Here is a 24,405-nt window from a genome sequence, read left to right as displayed (position 1 = left end):
CAAAGAGTAGCAAACCTGAGGCAGGATGAATTGAGTACTAAAGTACTCTCCGGAAACATTACAAATCGCCGGACTACAGTGAGGGGTACTAGGTCACACTTTCCTTCAAAAGGGCCAGCACAAACAGAAGAACTACTTCTACACAATCTCAAGTAACATTGGGCAACCACAGTATCATCATTCACCAAAGCATTGACTAGGAAATAGAAATTGGCAACTTTTTCTGATATGTATCCAACCTATCAATGGCATGTGCAATGAGGAAAAGTCAACAACTGGTGTTAGCTCAGATTGCACAAGTAGAAGTTCACAACATTTTCAGCACATTTTGCCAAGAAACGTGCACATTATGTTTTGTTTTTGATGAGTGCACAACCTTCTAACTAGGATGTTCAAATCAACCAGCAAACCAAGGAATTTACTGAATTATGTAAATACAACAAAATAAGTGACAAGTGACTATTAGCCAATTCATGGAGCAAGAAGGAACACTTCCTTCTACAAACAAAGCCTGTTTGGAGCATGTTAACCATAAACCATCAAACTTTTAGTTACATTGTAACCTCTCCAGTCTGAAATGCTTAGGGCTATGGCATTTCCAGATTGAGATTTTGTAGATTATTGATTAAGATTAGAATTCAGAAGGAAGAGTTTAAAAAGGTTTTATTTTATTCGCACATGATCAATTAGTGTTGGGAAAACTATTTGAAATTAAAGTAAATAAGCTATAAACTGTGTTCTGATGAAGGATCACTGATTCGATGTTAAATCTGCTTTTTCTCTGCGCAGATGCTACCAGCTCTGCTATGTTTTTCCAGTACTTTGTTTTGGTTTCATGCTATAAACTAAATTTGAATAGTGGGCAAGGGTGGCAAATGCTGGAGCTGTTGTTTGGGAGCCAGAGTTCAAATGCTGCCAGTAAATAGATATTACACCACCCTATGTCCACACCTCTGCCAACCATTCTAAAATTATCTTCAGATCTCCCACATGCTTTAATACACATTTATATTCCATTAAAACTATTTTTGGCGATCAAGCTTTAGTTGAAAAGTAAGATGAAATTTCAGTGTATATTGACTCAGGCAGTATATTCTGGTCCACAAAAATAAAACAATTACGTCAGTGATACAATAAAGTGATAGTCCCAATGTGTTTTGCTCGACGTAAAACTACTTCACAAAAGATGGGCAATTGGGGGTGGTGTCTTGCACAAACCAAAAAGGTGGTACAAGGAAAGAACAAAAAAAAAGTGATACCACAAACATTTTAAATTTGAGGTGGGAGGGCTATTGGTTTTCATCTCTAAAGCCCAGTATAAACAGGTGAGGAAAATATCCAGGGAAAGATACAAGGGACCTAAAGGGCAACATTTTCATGCAGAGGGTGGTGGGTGTGTGGAATGGACTGCCAGAGGAAGTGGTGGAGGCTAGTACAATTGCAACATTTAAAAAGCATTTGCATGGGTATATGAATAAGAAAGGTTTGGAGTGATATGGGCCAAGTGCTGGCAGGTGGGGCTAGATTAGATTGAGATATCTAGTTGGCATGGACAAGTTGGACCGAATGGTTTGTTTCCATGCTGTGCATCTCTATGATTCTATGACAATAGATTGTGCCTGAATTTCTCTTGATTCTTCTTGCATTTTGTAAATTAAGTTCCATATTCTGCTCCATTACATTGTAATCCATACAGGAACAAACATAACCCTCTCTGGAAAAAAAAGCTTTGCTGCAGGCTATGTATAAGATTATTAACTTGACACTCATTGAGATTGAAAGAAATCAAGATGACCATTCATCTTTTTTCACTGACATCTCAGTACATTTCTGAGGAGATCCAAAGGCAGCTTCATTAGTTTAGTGCAACCATTCAAATAATAGCTTCTTAACACAGGAAAGTCATTTTTATTGAAGTATAAAAGTACAAAAAAGTACAAAATAACAGGTGTTGAGAAATAAGGCAATTATATTGCACCCATCCAGTGGGGCATTTTAACTAGAATGACTGTGGCCTCCAGTACTTTCTCGGAACTGTTTTTCAACATCTGTGGCAAGTCTCTCTTCCATCAAAACCAAAATAGGATTTCTTGTTAGTTGTATTCTGATGCACTAATACTACACATTGATATTGTTAAAAGAAAAGCAAAATAAATATTTAAATACTAAAAATATTCCAAGTTACTGAATTATGCTTTTTCAGAAAATCTACCAGTAAATTCAAAACTCCTTCACTTGTTATATGATATTTAAATATCCAAACGGAGATGTCTGCAGGCTGTATCTGAAATACAGAAATCTTTGTCATAATGGATCTGTTATCAATTTAGAAAACTTCAATGCCATAAACTCTTAAAAAATACATAATTTTCTTACTAACTAAAATGCAAATCAAATTATTAGATTGGATTCCCTACAGTTTGGAAACAGACCGTTCGGCCCAAAAGGTCCACACCGACCCTCTGAAGAGCAACCCACCCAGACCCATTCCCCTACATTTACTCCTGACTAATGCACCTAACACTACGGGCAATTTAGCATGGCCAATTCACCTAACCTGCACATCTTTGGACTGTGAGAAGAAATCGGAGCACCTGGAGGAAACCCACGCAGACACGGGAAAAATGCGCAAACTCCACACAGACAGTTGCCAGCGGTGGGAATTGAACCCGGGTCCCTGGCGCTGTGAGGCGGCAGTACTAACTATTGAGCCACCATGCCGCCTAAATCTATGATTAAACTGCTGTTTAACTCTGTCAACACACCACTTATTAACATATTCTATCAGCAATCCAAGGACATTCAAATTTTGTGTTGCAATTTCCTTGAAAGCCAAAAGTACATGTTATTTTCCAAATACTTTGGTATATACTTTAATGGGAACAACAAATAGACATTATTTGAACTAGTTATTTGTGTTGGTATTAAATAAATACAAAGTGAAGCTTAAATTATCAGATTGGCATGTTCTTACAAATGGGGAGAATTTTGAGAGAGTGGGAAGCACCAAAGAGCTCCACTTTGTGCATCACAAACTTTAGCAGCTATATCACATTTGCTAATTCAATCATTTTAAAGAAAATATGGCTTCTGCAGAGCAGAGGTGTGCCAGGTATGTAACTACAAGTATGGCTTCAGTTCCCATTCATACACTTACCTCTTATGTCCCCCAAAGATCAATCCTTAGCCTTTTCCTATTCCTCAATGTCATGCTGCTCTTTGGTAGCATCATTCAAAGCACAATTTTTAAATTAAAAACTTTTAATCCTGCAAATTTTCTGTCCTTTAAATTTTGAATGTCCTGGCCTCAAGACACAAATCTCTAATCTTAAAAATTCTTTTTTCCAAAATATTTAAATTGCCCTTTAGTCACTTTAATTGTACTCTGCGACTTTGAGACTGGAGTCTCAGTATAAATTAATTTTCCATCCCTTACTCTGCACACTGCAGCTGAGCCTGCTCATGATGGCAATGACACTCATGCCAAGGGCAAGTTCACCTACCTTGCCTGACCTTATGCGCAATTATTTTAAAGTGGTTTTCCCCTTGCCCATAGGGATTTCTACCTGTACTGAGAACTGAAAACTCTCTGCACAGATCCTTCTACTGTAACCTCCCAATGTGACTAGTTTTTCCTCTTTTCCTTCACTGTCTTTCCTGTGCTACTTACGAGCTTGGGGGTGCCGGTATCCCCTGCTTTTTGAATGTTCGCTTTATGCAATTTCACTTTTACAAAACAACTACTTTAGTACCTGTTTTTGCAAATCCAAAGAGAATTTTCCCTTTTACAAAAAACTGCGATACTTTTTCCCACATAAATCATTTACATTTTTGGATTACGAAAGGTTTCCTGGGAACATACTACTTTCAGATAGCGGGAACTACCTGTAAAAGTTTTATGCTCTAACACTGCTTTTGCCCCACTACTGTTCCAAGAATGCTGCTGCCTGTTTGTCTGCTCACAGCTTTTGATTACTGCTTTCAGAATACACAGACAACTTTCTTAAAGAGGTACACACACTTGTCTTCAGAATTCTTCCTCCTCCTGGGTCAAATGGATTTGTTTCACTGTTGTTACCCTAAGGTAATTATGCAACAATGCCTACCACTGATCACCATACCATATATTGCATTACCAACCAGTATTGGCTTGTGGTTGGAGTACAGAGCTGCCATCAAACCTATTTTCCAGATATTTAAGATCAACCTGTTCAGACATGTGATGACACATTTCTGGAATAAGTGGGTTTTGAACCCACATCCTTCTTGCCTAAAGGTAGAGACACGAATACTGTGCCAAAGACAGTATTTGGCACTGGTCAGAGCGTTGGTGAGGCCACTTTTGGAGTACTGTAGTCACCCTGCCATAGGAAGGATATTATTAAATTGGAGAGGGTGCAGATGAGATTTGCAAGGACTGGAGGGTATGATTATAAGGAGAAGCTGGATAGGCTGTGACCTTCTTCAAAAGGGATATGAGTCAAACGCAGGCAAATGGGACTCTAGTTTAGTTTGAGAAACTTGGGTGGCATATACAAGTTCGACCAAAGAGTTTGTTTCGAAGCTATACGACTATGACTCTATAAGATCCTTCTAACCTCCTTTCCATGCTAATGGTAAGTACCTCTCTAATTTAGCAATAGTAGAGCACTAACTATTATTGAGTAAACAAGTGAGGACACTTGTCTTACAGAAGATGCAGTTTCTTGGATAATAGCACAGGTACAAGTTATAATGACTGGTTAGTCATAATTACAAGACTATCTCTTTCCATCAATACCTCATGCTAGGCTGCTTTTTTTTAAATGTGACATTGTCAGCTTGAGTGTAAATTAATCAAACTTAAACATTAACTCCTTCTGAACCATTTCTTTATAGAACAGGTGCAACATCACTGATTAACATGTCCAGTTTTGCACTGCTTCCTTCAGGGGAGATGTTGTACTTGTATTGGTAACATGTCATCAAAGGCAAATACCTCAAAGGAACAGGGAGAAATTGAGGACTGCAGATTGGAGGAGGTCAGAGACAAGACTGTGTGGTGCTGGAACAGCACAGCATCTGAGGTGCAGGAGAATTGACATTTTGGGCAGGAGCCCTTCATCAGAACGGAGGGAACTGTCCCTCAAAGGAATAGTTGGCCTTATGAAAAAAGGCTGAGCTAATAATGTTTGGAATATAGAAGTGAGAATGTTTCTCATTCAAACAAAGATAAATACAAGCGTACTGACTTATTACTGCGAGTACGATGTAAGGAGGACAAAATGTGTCAAGATATACATTACAATTTAATTTACATAATTTTATATTCTCAAACTGGATTTTATTTTGGCTTTTTAAAAAAAAAATTCAATTGAACAGATGGTTTCTATTACCAAAAAAGAACTAATTCTATATACTAACCATGAGATAAATGGGATAATTTCTGTCACCAGATGTTTCTACATTGGCCTTAAGAGGTTCTTCACCTCTAATTCTAACACTGCTCTTATCTATAATGGTCTTATGTTCCTCCTGATGCATAGGTTTCACATGTTTGGTGGCAATACCAATGTAAATTTTCTGCATTCAGTAACTGCTTGAAACATCCTTCTTCTACAGTCAGTTGTTTTATGCTGCGTTCCCAAGATCTACAAGTCACTCACCAGTCACCAGTTTCTCTGAAGCTTCTTCAAAGCTAACTATGGTTAGTTGTATATTCACACCTAGTACTTGATCTCATTATAAATACAGGGCGACCCCCATAACTGCGACTTCATTTTCCGTGGCCCAACCATATTATAGGGAACTTTCCGGAACCAGGGACTGGGGGCTGCCAGAAATGTAAATTTCCCATTTAAATTAGTGGATTAATTCCTACCCACGGTTTTGGGCTTCTGCGGTAGATCTGGAATGTATTGCCCGCAGGTACGGGAGGGACTACTGTATTATATGAAATTATGAGAGACATGGATGGGGTGGATAGTCAGAGTCTCTGGATAGTCAGAGTCTTCTCCCATGGTGGAAATATTAAATATGGGGGGTGGGAGCACAGATTTAAGATGATAGGGATGTTTAAAGATGTGCAAGGCAAGTTTTTTTTTAAACCCAAACAGTGGTAGGTACCTGTAATGCAGTGCCAAGGAAGGTTACAGAAGCAGATACAGCAGCAACATTTAAGAGGCATTTTAGCAGACACATGAACAGGGAGGGGAGGGAGGGCTATAGACCATATGCAGACAGATGGGATTAGCTTAGAATGGTATCATGGTCAGCACAGCTGAAAATGTGTTGCTGGTAAAGCACAGCAGATCAGGCAGCATCCAAGGAACATGAGAATCGACGTTTCGGGCATAAGCCCTTCATCAGGAATGAAGGGCTTATGCCCGAAACGTCGATTCTCCTGTTCCTTGGATGCTGCCTGACCTGCTGTGCTTTACCAGCAACACATTTTCAGCTCTGATCTCCAACATCTGCAGACCTCACTTTCTCCTCATGGTCAGCACAGACATGATGGACTTAATGGCATGTTCCTGTGCTGTTGTTCTATACTCAATATCTTAAGTGCATTTAAAACAATCAATTCAAAAGGACCAAAGAGAGGGTAAACTTTGGACACTGAAATTACAGAATTTTGTAACTGGGGGGAGAAAACTAATGTAAGGTTAGCAACAGACTCTAAACTTATTAAAATAAAGGATTGACTGACCAAGAAGTATAGTTAAAAAGAGTCTTAAATAAGACAGGTGTCTCTTTGACAGTGCAATTGTGTGAAAACAGCATAACAGTTCCAAGGATATAATAGTTTATAAAACATAAATCAAAGCTGCAGAGAAACTGTTCATTAGAAAAAAGAGATCTGACATCAATACCTTCACTGCCTGAGGAGACACTGATGGAAGTTAATTACCTGCAAAAGGGCCACATCGGTTGGCTCTGTTCTACTCTATGTTCAATTAAACTGTGCATCAAGTCTTCAACTTTTGTTTTAATGTGAGTAAATACAAAAAAGAAAATGTGGTTGTGAAAGGTTGCTCTTTGCTACCATTAAACAGCTTGAACATAAAATGTTATAAAATCATCCCTGGTGTACGAACAGCTCACATGGGAGTGCTTTAAAGTTTAACTCAAATGAGTTACTGTTTCACTGAACCAGGTTGAAAGCCAAAGTGCATGAAGCCAAATTCTCACTTGAGGTTACCAACACATGGTTACATTCTCAAAAGTTGTCTCAATTGGAAATAGGTAGGGAAAATTTGCAGTTAAAATTAGTAAGAAATGGTTGTTGAAAATTATGATCAACTAACAAAGACACTGAAGAGCAACAAGGTATGAGATGTTAACTCTGACTGAATATATTCAGAAGTATTGGAAATAGTAGAGATTCTGATAATTATCCAAACCAGGAACAAAATTGAACAGTTAGCATTCCAAACAGCATATTTCAAAGTTGTGTGAACATTAATGGTAAACAGAATCAATGCCAAAGTATGCTTAGAACAAATGGTAACTTAGAGTATAATTATTACAAATTTTGCATTGATGTAATGCAAAGTTGTAACATAAGTGAACAATCACACATGAAAATAACAGCAAGAAAATTGATGAGTAATTGGACCCCAACAAGCAGATGCTCAATTTTTATCCTTCTCATGCCAATAGCCTAACTAACACCTAAACTATTTCAATAACTTCTGTAACAAAAGCATGTTCACTGATTTGTTGTAAGTCAGCCAACAAAATGGCTGCATGCATAAAGAACTATGCAGATGCTGGAAATTTGATATAAAAACAAAATGCTAGAAATAATCTGCAGAGAAAATGTTGGTAATTTGGATCAATCTTTCACATCTTTTCATAAGGATGCCTTTGTTTCTTTCCACAATTGCTGTCCAACTTAAAGAGTTTTTTTTCCAGAATTTTGTTTAAATTTCATTCAGCAGTTTCATTTAACAATTGATTTTTGCAATGTGTTCCAGCTTATAAAAGTCTGATGGAAAGAATGACAATGAAAAATGTGTGTTATATTGCTGAAAGAAGACATTTTGTCAAAGCTTTTTATCTTGCACTCATCAAGATAATTCACTGGAGTGTAAGATGAAAAGCCTTGACAAAATGTCTTTTCTCAGCATCACTCAAGGTCCGTAGTATCAACCGACTATTTGTGCCATATATAACATTCTCCCACTAATAAGGAGTCAAGAGAATTTTTAAAAATCTTCCCATTGTGGTCAACTACCCCAAAAGAGTGCATATCAGTTTATCCTGAACTAAAATATACAAAGATGTAATGTTTTGCTCACTTCCTATTCAACTTAAAGTTGGAAAATTAAAGAGAGTTGAGTGACAGTTGCTTTCTGTACAAAACTGAAATAAACTTATGCAGTGAAATACAAGATAAATAATTTACCAAATGCAAAAGACAATATGATGACAGTAATGGAGAAGTGGCAACACTGACTGAAAATAAAAGACTCAAGAGCTAGGACTTTAGTTGTTGAATCAAGATTTATCCCTGCTGCTTTTGTTTTTTTTCTCCCAAGCAATTAGACAAGATAAAAGGAGAAACAGACCTCAGAGTGAAATTGCAGTGTGTATCTTTTACATGAAACTCCTTTGTCATTTTATTGACAGTGTTAACACTTGACATTATGGAGAAAAATAATGGGATTAGATGAATATAATTTCAATGGAAATTATATTGTGTACATTAAATAATGTTACAATCTTAAAACTACAGTAATCCAGAAGTGGAAAGGCCATTGAAGCAAAAGAAGGTGTAATTTTAAGGAAAATTTACTTCCAGCACTATGCCCTTCATTCAATACTGGGAAGAGTAAAGCCATTGCCTTTAATTCATATCATAAATTCTATTGTCAAGTAACCAACTCCATTCTTCACTCCCGCAAGTTGAACAGGCAGGAAATGGAAGTGTGGCTTAATTCGCTTCCCTAGGTTAACCTTCAACACCATGTTGCCATCTTTCCCACTTCTCGGGGCACCAAATGGCCAATTAAATTCAGGTCTATATGCTGGTTTTACAATGCTACTCAATCTCCACAGCCTCCTCTAGTCCCACAAACACTCAACTTGTTGTATTTGTCCAATTTTAATGTCTTGCACATCCATGATATTCATCCCTTCGACAAGTCATCTGCTGAGATCCAAGTGCTGCCTATACCTCTCCCTCCCCAAGAAAACTTAACACTACCACCAAGCTTTTCAAGAAGTGGCACCAAGCCAGATATGGGATTTTAAAAAAAAGACTAATTACTTTTCATAACTACTTGGTATTTCGAAGCACTTTGCAGCAAACGAAATGCATTTTGGAATGCAGTCACTGTTGTATTATAGGGAATACCGCAGCACGGTTGAGCATAGCAAGCTCCCACAAACAGCAATTGTTTATCGAGGGAGAAAAGTCTGCAAGGACATCATTATAACTACTGTGCTCTGCATCAAAGTTGTGTCATGAAACTTTTTATACTCACTCAAGCTAACAGATGAGCCTATGTGTTATTATTGCTGGAATGTTAATCTTGAGACCCAGATATTGTTCTGGGGACTGGGGTTCAAATTCCACTATAGTGGATGGTGCAATATGAATTCAGTACAAATCTGAAATTAAGAGTCTAATTGTGACCATGAATCCACTGCCAATTGTCAGAAAAATCCATCTGGTCCTTTAGGGAAGGAAACTGCAATTCTTAACTGGTCTGGTCTACATGTGACCCCAGACCCACAACAATGTGGTTGACTCTTGACAGTCTTCTCACCAATAACTCCACAAAAATGCCATCTTGACATAAACAAAACTAGAAAGAACATTTTAAGCAAGATGAAAAAAGTAAACCTTCATAAAGTCAGCACATTAACAGCACCAAAAGTAAGACTTGCAGTTGAAGAGATTTTTAAAGTTCAAGTACACTATCCGTGCAAAAGCATTTTAAAAAAAAAATGAAAAACACATTGCCACCGATGAGTTGAAATAATAATCTGTGCGGAGGAGGAAGATTGTTTTGGAAGTTGAGTTCTAAATCTATCTTCCAAATGTTAAAGCATTAATTGCAGCACAGTAACTGGTTAAAGGAAGGAAAGAAAGTACTTTAAACGTTACCGTTAACAGAAAGTTATAATTAACAAGCAACTACGCAGACGCAAGCTTGGTAAATTATGGACTACAAATGGAGTAAACAAGAATAAGCGACTAATAGCTAAAAAATGCTTTGACAGCTCTTAAACACAAAGTGCGGAACGTTTTTGCACTTTTAAAAATCTGATGAAAAACTACAGTCTTGTAACCTGTGATTTGAAAAAATGCACTACTGATGAGATAACCACTTGCACATACATTCTTTCAAAAAATATATACACTCGTGCTTTCTTAGTACAACTGCGAAGTAAGCCAGAGGAACATTAGAGTCACTGATGCTAGGATCGCAGAAAACACTAGGTGGATAACTGTAAAACTGTAAACCACTGTTTTAGTGGTATTTATACAACAGCTCAACTTTTAAACACGGGACTATCGGAAACTTTAAACTCTAAAGTGAAGATAGGAACAACCGGTATCGTATGCTCTGTACATAGTGAACAGAGCCAAGCCAAGCCAAACCACTCTTCGAACGCGTTAGCCCCTCACCCACCGACCAGGAAATAGAGAAACATTTCTTCCAGAAACTTTTTTTGTTGTTTGTCACGGAGCCACAACACACAACGTTTATTTAATCCATCTATCCACGCGCACAAGTCTCGGTTACCTTTAAGTTTTGTTGGTGGGTTCAGCCAGCTGGGTCACCCATGTCTCCCTCAGTCGCGCCGCTGGCTCTGTTTGTGGGAACCAAGTCAGACAGCACCCTCCGCGCTCCAGGGCAGGCGACCTGTCTGTCAATCACTCACTCCGTCCGAGACCACCCTCAGCCTCAGCCTCACCCTCCCTCCACCCCAGCAGCAAGGAGCTCAGCAAGCACCGGATGCGCCGCCTTCCCCGCATCCCACAACCAACCATTGGCCGCTCCCGATGTCCATCCACTGAGCAGAAGGTGCGGTTGAACTGCGAGCGCTGGGGGGGGGGGCAACAAAGCGACTTAAGCACTTGTGTTATTTGTGTTTTGTACGTCGTTTTGAAGCGCTTTCCTGTGCAGGCAGTGCTTTTGAAATCCATTCCCACACAACAAACAGCAATGTGATCATAACCGGATAATGTGCCTTTTTGATGTGGATTGAGGGATAATTATCAGCCAAGATTTCCCTGCTGCTTTTTCTTGTGTTTGGGAAATACTGCCCTGGGATCTCCAACATCCATCAAAGCCAGCAGCGGGATCTAAGTCCAACCTATCAGCCACCAGCCCTGGAGCCTGGTTATTTATGTTCAAAGTCTACAGTGGGAATCGAAACCAGAACAAATCGAAGAGCCATGGGTGCTCAAGATCTCAAACACAAACAGAAATTGCTGGAGAAACTCATCAGTGAATTCTGTGAAGAGATTAACGAGGGTAACTTTTGAGTCCATTTAAAGCAGAAGTTTGGACTCTGGCAGGTGGCAGGTGTTTCTTGCTGACACACGCACCTCCAAGTACCTGCAAACAGATGTATCTATTCAAACATGCACAGGACACATTACCTTAGACACGAACCTCCGCTGTGCAGTTTATATAGCATCTTTAGTGCAAAGTTTAAAAAATCACACAACACCAAGTTATAGTCCAGCAGGTTTATTTGGAAGCACTGGCTTTCGAAGCACAGCTCCTTTTTCAGGTGGGTGTGACCTGATGAAGGAGCAGCACTTCGAAAGCTAGTGCTCCCAAATAAATCCGTTGGGCTACAACTTGGCGTTGTGTGATTTTTAACTTTGTCCACCCTAGTCCAGCACCTGCTCCTCCAAATCATGACCTTTAGTGCAGTAAAACAGCAGATTAATTAGATACTAAACAATAATGGTAGGAGTTATGTCCAAAAGCTTAGTCAAATTAGGTAATTTTGGGAAGGGAAAGAGGGGCAAGGTTTATTTCAGGGATCTTTGAAATGGATAAAAATTGTGGGATCAGACATTCCACTTGCTCATTTCTAATAGGTTTGGAAACAAAAATAGAAATTGCTGGAAAATCTCAGCAGTTCTGGCAGCATCTGTAGACAGAAATCAGAGTTAACATTTTGGGTTGATCCTTTCTCAGAACTGATAATAGGTTAGGAACCATCTAATTCATCCTGGGAAAATGCCTACGGATCTCCATGGGGGGAAAAAAAGAGCTAGGTGATCAAGTTTACTTTTGATCTTCCTAATGTCTAATTGAATAATTTTGCCCCATCCTGGAATGGATGTTTGACAATCAGTCAGACAACACAGATGAGAGTGGTGAGAAAGGTGATGATGATGTGGAACAAAACAGAAATTGCTGGAAAGTTCAACAGGTCTGGCAGCATCCGTGGTGAGAAAACAGAGTTAACATTTCGAGTCCAGTGACCTTTCATCAGAACTGATAGTAGCTGGGAAAACGTAATAATCTGAAGCTACAGGTGGAGGTGGGAAGGAGAGGGAGCTTGGCTAGTGGTGGAAGAGCTGAGCCGATAGGTGGAGACCCAGCCCGGAGAGAGGTTCGAAAGGGGTAGGCAGATAAGGGAATTGTTGATAGCGAACCAGAACAGAAGAAAAACTAAACAAGTGATCATGAGAGCTACGAGTAGGAGAAAATGGATAGGCAGTGCTGAAACCATGTCATGACAGGACTGGTGTGGGGCTGGGTGAAAAACAATATCTCATCTTTCGCTTGGGGATGCTGAAGCTGCTAGGACTCAGCATTGAGTTCAATAACTTTAGAACTTGACTAAGTGTGTCCATGTTTGTTTTTACCATGCCTTTAGCAGAGCCAACTCGTTGTTACCCAATCTTAGTGCGTTATCGCATGACATGGCTTGCTTTCAGCACAGTCTAACTACCCTCTCCTACGCTTAGCTGTCAAAACAAAATCACTTATTCAACTTCTCTTCTGTCCTGGCTTAGTATCAACAAACAACAAACCCCTTTTCTGCTGACTCCTTTCCTATCTCTATGTGGGCTCCATCTTTATCTACTGTTCACCTCTCCCACCATAACCCCCACCCCCATGTTCAGCATGCATACTACGTTTTCCTACGGAGAGTCACTAGACTCCAAACTCTGTTTTCTCTTTGCAGATGTGGCCAGATCTGCTAAGTTTCCTCAGTGATTTCTGTTGATGTTCCAGTTTTCCAGCATCCACAGTTTTTGGTTTTATTTTATGATGAATTGGAGTTGGCTATCATCAGTGTGCATGTGGAAATTTTTTCAGGTCTTATGTTAAGGACATTATAGATCTACCTATGGTACATGGATTGCAGCAGCTCAAAAATGTAGCTCACCACCACCTTCTCAAAGACAGCTAGAGGTGGGCAATTAATGCGAGCCAGCCAGCGATGCCCATGCCCCACAATGAATAAAAAAATCAAGGCTTCCTATTCCCATTGCACCTTCCCAAAGAAGAGCAGGAGAATTACTTCCAGTCTCTTATCATAAAATCATATCATAGAATGTAAGAACACTCACAGTGTAGTAGGAAACCATGGGTCCATTGTATCTATAGCAACTTACTACAAGAGCAACTTATCTGCTGCCCCTCCATTTCTTTTCCCCATAGCTTTTCAAATCTTTCCACTTCAGATAATGATCCAACTACCTTTTGAAAGCCATCGTTGAATATGCTTCTGCATTTATTTCTAAATCAACGTCACACAAAGAAATTGTCCAGTCATTATCACTTTGCTGTTTCTGTGAGAACTTCATTGCCTGCAAAGACTGTGGTCATGAAAGATATGATAGTTCTTCTTATGGAGATCAGCTAGTTTGCTGAGTGATGTCAACTGATTGGTTCAATTCCCACACCAACTGAGGTTACCATGAAGGATTCTAATTCTTGGCCTCTCCCCTCACGACAATCATGGTGAACCACCACCAGTCATCTCTCTGTCTAATGGAAGACTAGCCCTATGGTCTGCTAAGACTATGGTGACTTTACCTTTTCATAGTCATAAAATTACAGAATCCCTACTACAGTGTGGAAGCAGGCAGTTCGGCCCATATCTGCACCAACCTTCCGAAGAGAGTCCCACCCACATTGACCCCCTACCTTTTCCTAGTAACCTTGCATTCCCCGTGACTCATCAATGTATCCCTGGACAGTATGGGCAATTTAGCATGGCCAATCCACCTAGCATGCACATCTTTGCACTGTGAGAGGAAGTCAGAGCATCCAGAGAAAACCCACACAGACACGAGGAAGATGTGCAAACTCTATACAGACAGTCACCTGAGGGTGGAATCAAACCTGGGTTCTGTCATTGTGAGGCAGCAGTGCTAACCACCTAGCCACCGTACCACCCCTTCTTAGCATTCTTTTTTGACTCAATTTCTTTGGATGGTATGATCAAGTGGCATACAAATAGCACGGGGAGGAATCAAGGAACAATTCTTGAGAACTCTAAAAATAGGAAACATTCTATAGGTTTACATGAGATAAATTACACATTCTATGTAATTCTATGTTTTTTCACAGTAATGTACAAATATTAGGAATATTCCTAATATTTGTACATTCACAATGAATAAAAACATAGAATTACATAGTATATGTAGAATGGGAAAAAAAGCCTTTTGACCCAAATGTAATGTACTGGTTATGTCATGTTCTAATAGCAGTGAAAATAGTTTTGAACCTAAATGAATGTTCACTATTCTGTGTAATTTTATACCAATTACATCTCCTGATTAGTTAAGAATCATTTAAAAATAAGGGATCATAGTCATATTAAAGTTTTGTAAATACGGTAGTGATCTTTATATGATCAAAACTTCCAAGTTGATAACTTTACACTGCCATTTGTCCTTCAGATGTTGAAGGTAGAACTTGTCAGACCTCTATAATTCACTGTCACAAGTTTATTATCTAATGGTCAGGCATTACTGAGGAAGTGATGTGAAGTACCGGGAGTAACCAAACATGAAAAGGAAGTGGATTAAGGATTGAGATTGAGGGTCAAGGTCACTCCCGAAGTGCAGAGGTGATGGCTGGCAGCAACTTGCATTATTTATGCTACAGTGATAGAATCCTTCCTGTTTCACTTCCAGGAAAATGAATGATAAAATAATGGACCAGGATCTACTTCAAAATAAAAGTGAGACTACTGGCATTCACTATTATTTATGCAAATTTCACAACAATGTCAGATAAGGGCAAGTGGACAATTAACACAAAAATCATTAGCTTCTTGAAGACACTACTTCGCTAATTCTCCATTCGAATGTATTTCAGGTTTTGTTAATAGAGTTATGTGATACTTTGGCACTAATACAATCATCTCTCTGTCTCTCTTTTATTCTAATTAGAGTGTCCTTCATGATATTCTAATCTAATCCTGAAAAAAATGCAAACATAGTGTAGTTAGAAACTTAGGTTATCTTTCATCAAAAAATTCTGATGAGAAATCATTGACCCAAAACATTAGCTCTGTTTCTCTTTCCACATACTCTGCCAGACCTGCAGATATTTCCATCATTGTCTGTTTTTATTACCACAATGTTGATTGTTAAACCTAGATCATGTTACTTCTACAAGAATTGAATCCAGTATTCCAAAGTGGCCTAACCAATGTCCTGTACAGCTGCAACTTCTAACTCCTGCACTCAGTGCATTGACAAATAAAGGAAAGAGTAGTGCCTTTTTCACTAACCTGTCTATCTGTAACTCCACCTTCAAGGAACTATGAACCTGCACCCCAAGTTCTCCTTATTCAGCAAAATCACCCAGAACACTACCATTAAGTATATAAATTCTGCCCTGATTTGCTTTACCAATGCAACACCTCATACTTATCCAAATTAAACTCTATCTGCCACTCCTCAGCCCACCAGCCCATCTGATCAAGGTCCCTTTTGTACAATGAGATAACCTTCTTTACTGTTCACATCACCACCAGTTTTGGTGTAATCTGCAAACTTACTAACCATTCCTCCTTTATTCACATCAAAATCATTGATTTAAATGACAAAAATCAGCACCGATCCTTGCAGCTCACCGCTGGTCACAGGCCTCCAGTCTGAAAAACAACTCTCCTCCACCACCCTTTGTCACCTATCTTCAAGCCAACTTTGTATCCAATTGGCTAGCTCCCCTGGATCCCATGTGATTGATCCCATGTGATCTAACCCTGCTAACCAGTATGTCATGTGGAACCCTGTCAAATGCTTTACTGAAGTCCATATAGACAACATCTACCACTCTGCCTTCATCAATCTTTTTATCATCTCTTCAAAAGCTCAATCAAGTTAGTGAGACATAATTCCCTATGCTCAAAGCCCTGCTGACTATCCTTAATCAATGCTTACACTTCCAAATGGGTGTAAATCTTATCTCTCAAAATCCCCTTGTAGAAAGAACCCACTACTCACATAAAACTCATCGGTCTATAGCTCCCTGGTTTTTCCTTACAGCCTTTCTTAAATAATAGTACTACATTAGCCAATCTCCAGTCCTCTGGCACCTCACCCATGACTATTAGCGATACAAAGATCTGAGGAAGGGGCCCAGCAATCCCTTCCCTATATTCCCAGAACATTCTGGGAAACACCTGATCAATCCTAGGATTTATCTTCCTTCATACATTTTAAGATCACCAGCACCTCCACTTCTATAATAGGGACACTTTTTAAAAATATCACTATTTATTTCCGCAAGTTCTCGAGCTTCCAGATCCATACAGTAAATATTGATGCAAAATACTCATTTAGTATCTAATGTGCTTCCACACATAGATGACCTTGTTGATTTTTAAAGGGTCCTATTTTCTCCCTCATTAATCTTTTGCCCTTAATGTATCTATAGAATTTTTTTGATCCTCCTTAACTCTGTTTGCAAAGCTATCTCATGTTCCATTTTTGCCCTCCTGATTTCTCTCTTCAGTATACTCCCATTAGGTAAAAACAATAACTGCAGATGCTGGAAACCAGATTCTGGATTAGTGGTGCTGGAAGAGTACAGCAGTTCAGGCAGCATCCAAGGAGCAGTAAAATCGACATTTCAGGCAAAAGCCCTTCATCAGTATACTCCCATTGCCCTATACTCTTCCAGGGATTCACTTAATCCCAGCAGTCTATACCTTTTTCTTGACCAAACCTTCAATTTCTTTAGTCATCCAGCATTCCCTACACCTACCAGCCTTGCTCTTCACACTAACAGGAATGTACTGTGAACTCTTGTTATCCCGTTCTTAAAGGCCTCCCACTTCCCAACCATCCCTTTTCCCGAAAACAGTCTTCCACAATCAACTTTTGAAAGTTCCTGCCGAACACCATCAAAATTAGCCTGACTCCAATTTAGAACTTTATCAAAGTATTTCCCCACTGACAACTCAGTCACATGTCCTACTTTATTTCCCAACAGAAGGTCAAGCATCACTCCATGTCTGGCGGATACATCCACATACTGAATAAGAAAAGTTTCTTGCACACACTTTAAAAACTCCTCCGGAAACTTAAAATCCTCTACCATTACAATGCTATCTTTCAGGCAGATAACTGAGATCTCCCTACATATTCTCAATTTCCCACTGACTATTAGGGAGTCTAAAGTACAATCCCAATAAAGTGATCATCCCTTTCTTATTTTTAAACTCCACTTAACTTCAACGGATAATCTCCCTGGAATATCCTCCCTAAGTGCTGCCATAATGTTCTGCCTAATCAAAAATGCAGCTCCCACCCATCATTCTATCTCCAGTAGCATCTGTACTAAGTAACATGAAGCTGCCAGTCCTGTCTATCTGAGCCATATTTATGTAACAGCTATGATATCCCAGTCCCATATTCCCAAAGATGCCCTAATTTAGTCTTGCTTACATGTCAGGCCTCTTCAATTGAAGTAAATGCAGTTTAATTTATCAGTCTTACTTTGTTCTCTGCTAAGCATTTGTCTGCCTTAACTATTAAATCTGCTCCCCTTATCTACTGTACCACCCTTGTTCAAGAATAATTTTAGCTTCAGGTTTCCATGAGCCTAAGTTGACGAGATCTGATTCATACTCAAGGAATCCAACGCACTAATTAGACTTGATCTTCTCATGAGACTTTTTGTCTCCCAATATATTGGACACTTCCCATGCCTTAAGCAGTCACCTCTCTCAAAAGGTCAGTATCATCAATGAGATCCCTCACTGGATCAGTTGCATCCATGCTACGTTCTGCAAGTGAGTGTTTGACAGCAAAGGCCTCCACAAATCAACAAATGTCCCTGTGTACAGTGCAGATGTCATCACCAAATTCTTGAACTGCACAAGACATGAACTATGTTAGTGATATATAACAACACTAGAGAAATTCGATCAAATATGCCTCTACCAAATCTTCGACATTCAATGGGAAGACCATCAAACAAATGCTCGTGTCTTTCTTGAAGCCAGAGTTCAGCAACTCTCCTGCATAAATCAGCTTCAATGGACTGGACACTATGTCCAGATGGCCAACAATTATCTACCCCATCAGGTTCTGTTTCCTCTGAAATGCTCACTCTCAAATGGCCAATGTTCTAGGAAGCACAAAAAAATCCTCAAATACACTGTGATCAATTAACTTCAATATTTAGAAGGTGCTTGCTATGAATATAGAATATCCTTTATTGTCACTTGTACTCAAGTGCAGACGTACAGGACTACAGTGAAACATTTTATAATGTCACCTCTTATGGTGCCATCTTAGATAGAGTCATAGAGAGATACAGCATGGAAACAGACCCTTCGGTCCAACCCGTCCATGCCGACCAGATATCCCAACCCAATTTAGTCCCACCTGCCAGCACCCAGCCCATATCCCTCCAAACCCTTCCTATTCATATACCCATCCAAATGCCTCTTAAATGTTGCAATTGTATCAGCCTCCACCACATCCTCTGGCAGCTCATTCCATACACGTACCACCCTCTGCGTGAAAACGTTGCCCCTTAGGTCTCTTTTATATCTTTCCCCTCTCACCCTAAACCTATGATCTCTAGTTCTGGACTCCCCAACCTCAGGGAAAATACTTTGTCTATTTATTCTATCCATGCCCCTCATAATTTTGTCAACCTCTAAAAGGTCACCCCTCAGCCTCCCACGCTCCAGGGAAAACAGCCCCAGCCTGTTCAGCCTCTCTCTGTAATTCAGATCTTCCAACCCTGGCAACATCCTTGTAAATCTTTTCTGAACCCTTTCAAGTTTCACAACATCTTTCCGATAGGAAGGAGACCAGAATTGCATGCAATATTCCAACAATGGCCTAACCAATGTCCTGTATAACCGCAACATGACCTCCCAACTCCTGTACTCAATACTCTGACAAATAAAGGAAAGCATACCAAACAGCTTCTTCACTATCCTATCTACCTGCGACTCCTCTTTCAAGGAGCGATGAACCTGCACTCCAAGTCTCTTTGTTCAGCAACACTCCCTAGGACCTTACCATTAAATGTATAAGTCCTGCTAAGATTTGCTTTCCCAAAATGCAGCACCTCGCATTTATCTGAATTAAATTCCATCTGCCACTTCTCAGCCTATTGGCCCATCTGGTCCAGATCCTGTTGAAATCTGAGGTAACCCTCTTCGCTGTCCACTACACCTCCAATTTTGGTGTCATCTGCAAACTTACTAACTGTACCTCTCATGCTCGCATCCAAATCATTTATGTAAATGACAAAAAGTAGAGGACCCAGTACCGATCCTTGTGGCACTCCACTGGTCACAGGCCTCCAGTCTGAAAAACAACCCTCCACCACCACCCTCTGTCTTCTACCTTTGAGCCAGTTCTGTATCCAAATGGCTAGTTCTCCCTGTATTCCATGAGATCTCGCCTTGCTAATCAGTCTCCCATGGGGAACCTTGTCAAACGCCTTACTGAAGTCCATATAGATCACATCTACTGCTCTGCCCTCATCAATCTTCTTTGTTACTTCTTCAAAAAACTCAATCAAATTTGTGAGACATGATTTCCCATGCACAAAGACATGTTGACTATCCCTAATCAGTCCTTGCCTTTCCAAATACATGTACATCCTGTCCCTCAGGATTCCCTCCAACAACTTGCCCACCACCGAGGTCAGGCTCACCGGTCTATAGTTCCCTGGTTTGTCTTTACCGCCCTTCTTAAACAGTGGCACCATGTTTGTCAACCTCCAGTCTCCAGCTCCTCACCTGTGACTATCGATGATACAAATATCTCAGCAAGAGGCCCAGCAATCACTTCTCTAGATTCCCACAGAGTTCTCGGGTACATCTGATCAGGTCCTGGGGATTTATCCATCTTTAACCGTTTCAAGGCATCCAGCACTTCCTCTTCTGTAATATGAACATTTTGCAAAATGTCACCATCTATTTCCCTACAATCTCCTCATTCCATGTCCTTTCCACAGTAAATACTGATGCAAAATATTAATTTAGTATCTCCCCCATTTTCTGTGGCTCCACACAAAGGCCACCTTGCTGATCTTTGAGGGGCCCTATTCTCTCCCTAGTTATCTTTTTGTCCTTATTATATTTGTAAAAACCCTTTGGATTCTCCTTAATTCTATTTGCCAAAGCTATCTCATGTCCACGTTTTTCCCTCCTGATTTCCCTCTTAAGTATACTCCTACTCTCTTTATACTCTTCTAAGGATTCACTCGATCTATCCTGTCTATACCTGACATATGCTTCCTTCTTTTTCTTAACCAAACCCTCAATTTCTTTAGACATCCAGCATTCCCTATACCTACCAGCCTTCCCTTTCACCCTGACAGGAATATTCTTTCTCTGGATTCTTGTTATCTCATTTCTGAAGGCTTCCATTTTCCAGCCGTCCCTTTACCTGCGAACATCTGCCTCCAATCAGCTTTCGAAAGTTCTTGCCTAATACTGTCAAAATTGGCCTTTCTCCAATTTAGGACTTCTACTTTTAGATCTGGTCTATCCTTTTCCATCACTATTTTAAAACAAATAGAATTATGGTCGCTGGCCCCAAAGTGCTCCCCCACTGACACCTCAGTCACCTTCCCTGCCTTATTTCCCAAGAGTAGGTCAAGTTTTGCACATTGTCTAGTAGGTACATCCACATACTGAATCAGAAAATTGTCTTGTATACACTTAAGAAATTCCTCTCCATCTAAACCTTTAACACTATGGCAGTCCCAGTCAATGTTTGGAAATTAAAATCCCCTACCATAACTACCCTATTATTCTTACAGATAGCTGAGATCTCCTTACAAATTTGTTTCTCAATTTCCCTCTGACTATTGGGGGGTCTACAATACAATCCCAATAAGGTGATCATCCCTTTCTTATTTCTCAGTTCCACCCAAATAACTTCTCTGGATGTATTTCCAGGAATATCCTCCCTCAGCACAGCTGTAATGCTATCAAAAATGCCACTCCCCCTCCTCTCTTGCCTCCCATCCTATCCTTCCTGTAGCATTTGTATCCTGGAACATTAAGCTGCCAGTTCTGCCCATCGCGGAGCCATGTTTCTGTAATTGCTATAATATCCCAGTCTCATATTCCTAACCATGCCCTGAGTTCATCTGCCTTCCCCGTTAGGCCCCTTGCATTGAAATAAATGCAGTTTAATTTATTAGTCCTACCTTGTCCCTGCCTGCCCTGACTGTTTAATTCACTTCTGTTCTCAGCTGTACCCGTCTCAGATTGATCTCTTTCCTCACTATCTCCCTGGGTCCCCTGGGGATTTGGGAGAGGTGCGTTGGGAATACGATAGGTGGAAGGAGATGAGGGTGAGGGTTATAGGCCAGAGAGGGGGTGGGGGCAGAGAGGTCGGGACTATCGTATTCCCAGCAGCCCTCCCCCAAATGCCCTCCCCCCCTACCTTTTATCTCAGCCTGCCAGGCAAACCAGTCTCATTCCTGAAGAAGGGCTTATGCCCGAAACGTCAATTCTCCTGCTCCTCGGATGCTGCCTGACCTGCTGTGTTTTTCCAGCACCACATTTTTCAACTCTGGTCTCCAGCATCTGCAGTCCTCACTTTTTCCCTCCTGAGGCTCCTCAAGTACTACCTCCTGAATCTCACTACCTGCCTCACTCATGGTCACACTTTCCTGTCCCTGACCACTGTTGAATTCAAGGTAGGTAATCTAAGCGGTGTGACTGCCTCCTGAAATACAGTGCCCAGGTGACTCTCACCCTCCCTAATGTATCAGAATGTTCAAAGGTCAGACCCCAGCTCATCCTCCCTGAGCTGGAGTTTCTCAAGCAAGTAACTCTTTTTATAGATGTGGTCACTGTGAACCACAATGGGGTCCACCAGCTCTCCCACCATGTAGTAACAATATCTCATCTAACTTGGCATTTCTATTTTAATTACTTAGGTACGAATTTGTTTTGTAAAAATTGTGCACTGGTATTTTACTTGTAGCCTGTATGTATCTCCCACCATTTACCTAAAGGTAATCTTTGATAGATAACCGAGTTAGTAGCTAATCACCAACCAATGAATTTACAGTGTACCTGTGATGTCACTGTTTTGTGCTGGATTCCTGATCCAGGGCTTCAATTTTCCTGTTAAAAAAATCTTACAAACTATGAACAGAAAACAAAGCAAGTGAAAAGTACCTCTTTTCCACTGCACTAAATTCCCATGGTGCCTTCAAATTCCCTGAACTATATATTCACTCTGGCTGTGTCTCATTATGCATGGGATAATTCCTTCCTGACTATGTCTTGGTTAGCTGTATGGCAAGAAGTTACCCCATCTCTCCCACCTCAGCCTGGACAGTTCCCCACTGACTGTGCAAAAGAGTATGTCAATACGGCAATATTAATAGATTTTAGGTTCTGCCTAAATCATCAACATGCTCAAAGACATGGTAGGGCATGAGAAGACAAGGTGATGCAAGCTTGCAGATGCGTACTAATTGTGAGAGCACTGAGAGGGCAAACTAGCAGCCCTGAGATACATTCTGTCCAGCCTGTGAGCTGGATACCCGTCCCTGCATGCTAAGTGTCCATGCTGCAGCCTTTCAATGCTAGTTGCCATTATGCTTGAAATGCAGGCCTGCACTTCCTAAGCATACTGCAACTGGAGCAGAGAGATGCAATTTGGATCCTGAAGCTTGGCAGTTATCAGATGCCAATGTTTATGGACAAATGATGCTTGCTGTTGGTGATCATGCACTGTACCCTGAGAAGTTGTTGCATGATGGCCAATATTTTCTGTTTTTTTTAGTCTGAGCTAGACTTTTCTTTAACCTCAATTGTACTTTCCAGTGATTTAGAAAGAAAGAATACGGAGAGATTTACAAAGTTGTTGGCTGGTCTGCAGTTTCAGTAATGAAGAGAGATTAGATAGACTGGGGTTGTTTTTGATTTGATTTGATTTATTGTCACATGTACCAAAGTACAGTGAAAAGCCATGTTTGTGAGCAGTACAGGCAGATCATAGTAAGCAAGGACATATAGATCATAGAGTGAAAATAAAACTTAGAGGTTACACTGCGCAGGACGTGCACGAGGCAAGATCAACATTAACAAGATTAGTATTATTTGAAGTTAGGTAATCCATTCATCAATCTAATAATGGCAGGGAAGAAGCTGTTTGTGAACTTGCTGGTGTGTGTGTTCAAGATAAGAGCAGAAGACATTGAGAGGGGACAAGATTGACATGTATAAAATTATGAGGGGCATAGACAGGAGGAAGCATTTCCTCTCGATGGAGGGATTAATGACATAGATTTAGAGTAAGGGGCAGAAGGTTCAGAAGAGATGTGAGCAATGACTTTTTCACCTAGATGATGGGAATTGGAAACTCACTGTAAGCATAAGCTGTAAAGGCCAAAGCCCTCATAACATTTAAGAAGTATTTAGATGTGTACTTACAACAGCAAGGCCTACAAGGTTATGGGCCAAGTGCTGAAAGCTGGGATTAAAATAGGTGGATGTTTTTGACCAGTGCAGATGCAATGGACCAAAGGCCTGTAGATCTCAATGACTCTATGATGGACATAGTGGAGAGTAATGTTTAAAAAAACCTTTCATTGTCCTATGGCAACTCTGTTGGAAATTGTTTTAGTTCAGATGAAACTTTATTTCGTCATGTTGACTTTCCCATTTAAGTTGTTTTTTTTGTTCTGATAGTCAAGGGAATGAAACCTGATATCATTTCAGAAATAGTAGAATACATTTGAGAATTTTCACATTCAAATGGACCTGATAATATATTTCCACTGTTTATTCTGTATGCATTTTGAAAAGTATTTCATTTTAATGTTAAATAAGGTTATTAAAGCTGAGGAACTTGACCATTCAAGGCTTGGTTAAGATATCTGATATTCTAAGCTGAAAATTGGAAGATTAACAGGAATGTGAAATTGGCAGGAATAGTTGTACATTTGGCAGGAAAATATAGTACTT

The 24,405-nt window shown here is 40.1% G+C and overlaps 1 protein-coding gene and 1 long non-coding RNA gene across 5 annotated transcripts in view; one reads left to right on the top strand and one right to left on the bottom strand.

The window, feature by feature from the left end:
* The window catches only part of LOC122543231 (interleukin 11 receptor subunit alpha), an 89,616-nt gene extending 78,724 nt beyond the window's left edge, over positions 1-10,892 (bottom strand). For all 3 annotated transcript variants that reach the window (XM_043681737.2, XM_043681992.2, XM_043681816.2), the window contains exon 1: positions 10,740-10,892. The gene's annotated coding sequence lies outside the window, so the exon portion shown is untranslated. The remainder of the gene's footprint in view (positions 1-10,739) is intronic.
* The window catches only part of LOC148152202 (uncharacterized), a 47,358-nt gene continuing 30,110 nt past the window's right edge, over positions 7,158-24,405 (top strand). Inside the window, exon 1 of one of the 2 annotated variants that reach the window (XR_015758010.1) lies at positions 7,158-7,308. This is a non-coding gene — a long non-coding RNA (uncharacterized LOC148152202). Of the gene's footprint in view, positions 7,309-10,956; positions 11,022-24,405 lie in introns of those variants that run through there. The other variant, XR_015758009.1, reaches the window with a different exon arrangement.

The sequence above is a fragment of the Chiloscyllium plagiosum genome, unplaced genomic scaffold (assembly GCF_037043375.1).
Source record: "Chiloscyllium plagiosum isolate Xiang-an unplaced genomic scaffold, Cpla_swu_hap1 HiC_scaffold_1, whole genome shotgun sequence".
Lineage (NCBI taxonomy): Eukaryota > Metazoa > Chordata > Chondrichthyes > Orectolobiformes > Hemiscylliidae > Chiloscyllium > Chiloscyllium plagiosum.
Note: the sequence above shows the minus strand (reverse complement) of the source record. Positions and strands in the feature narration are given on the sequence as shown.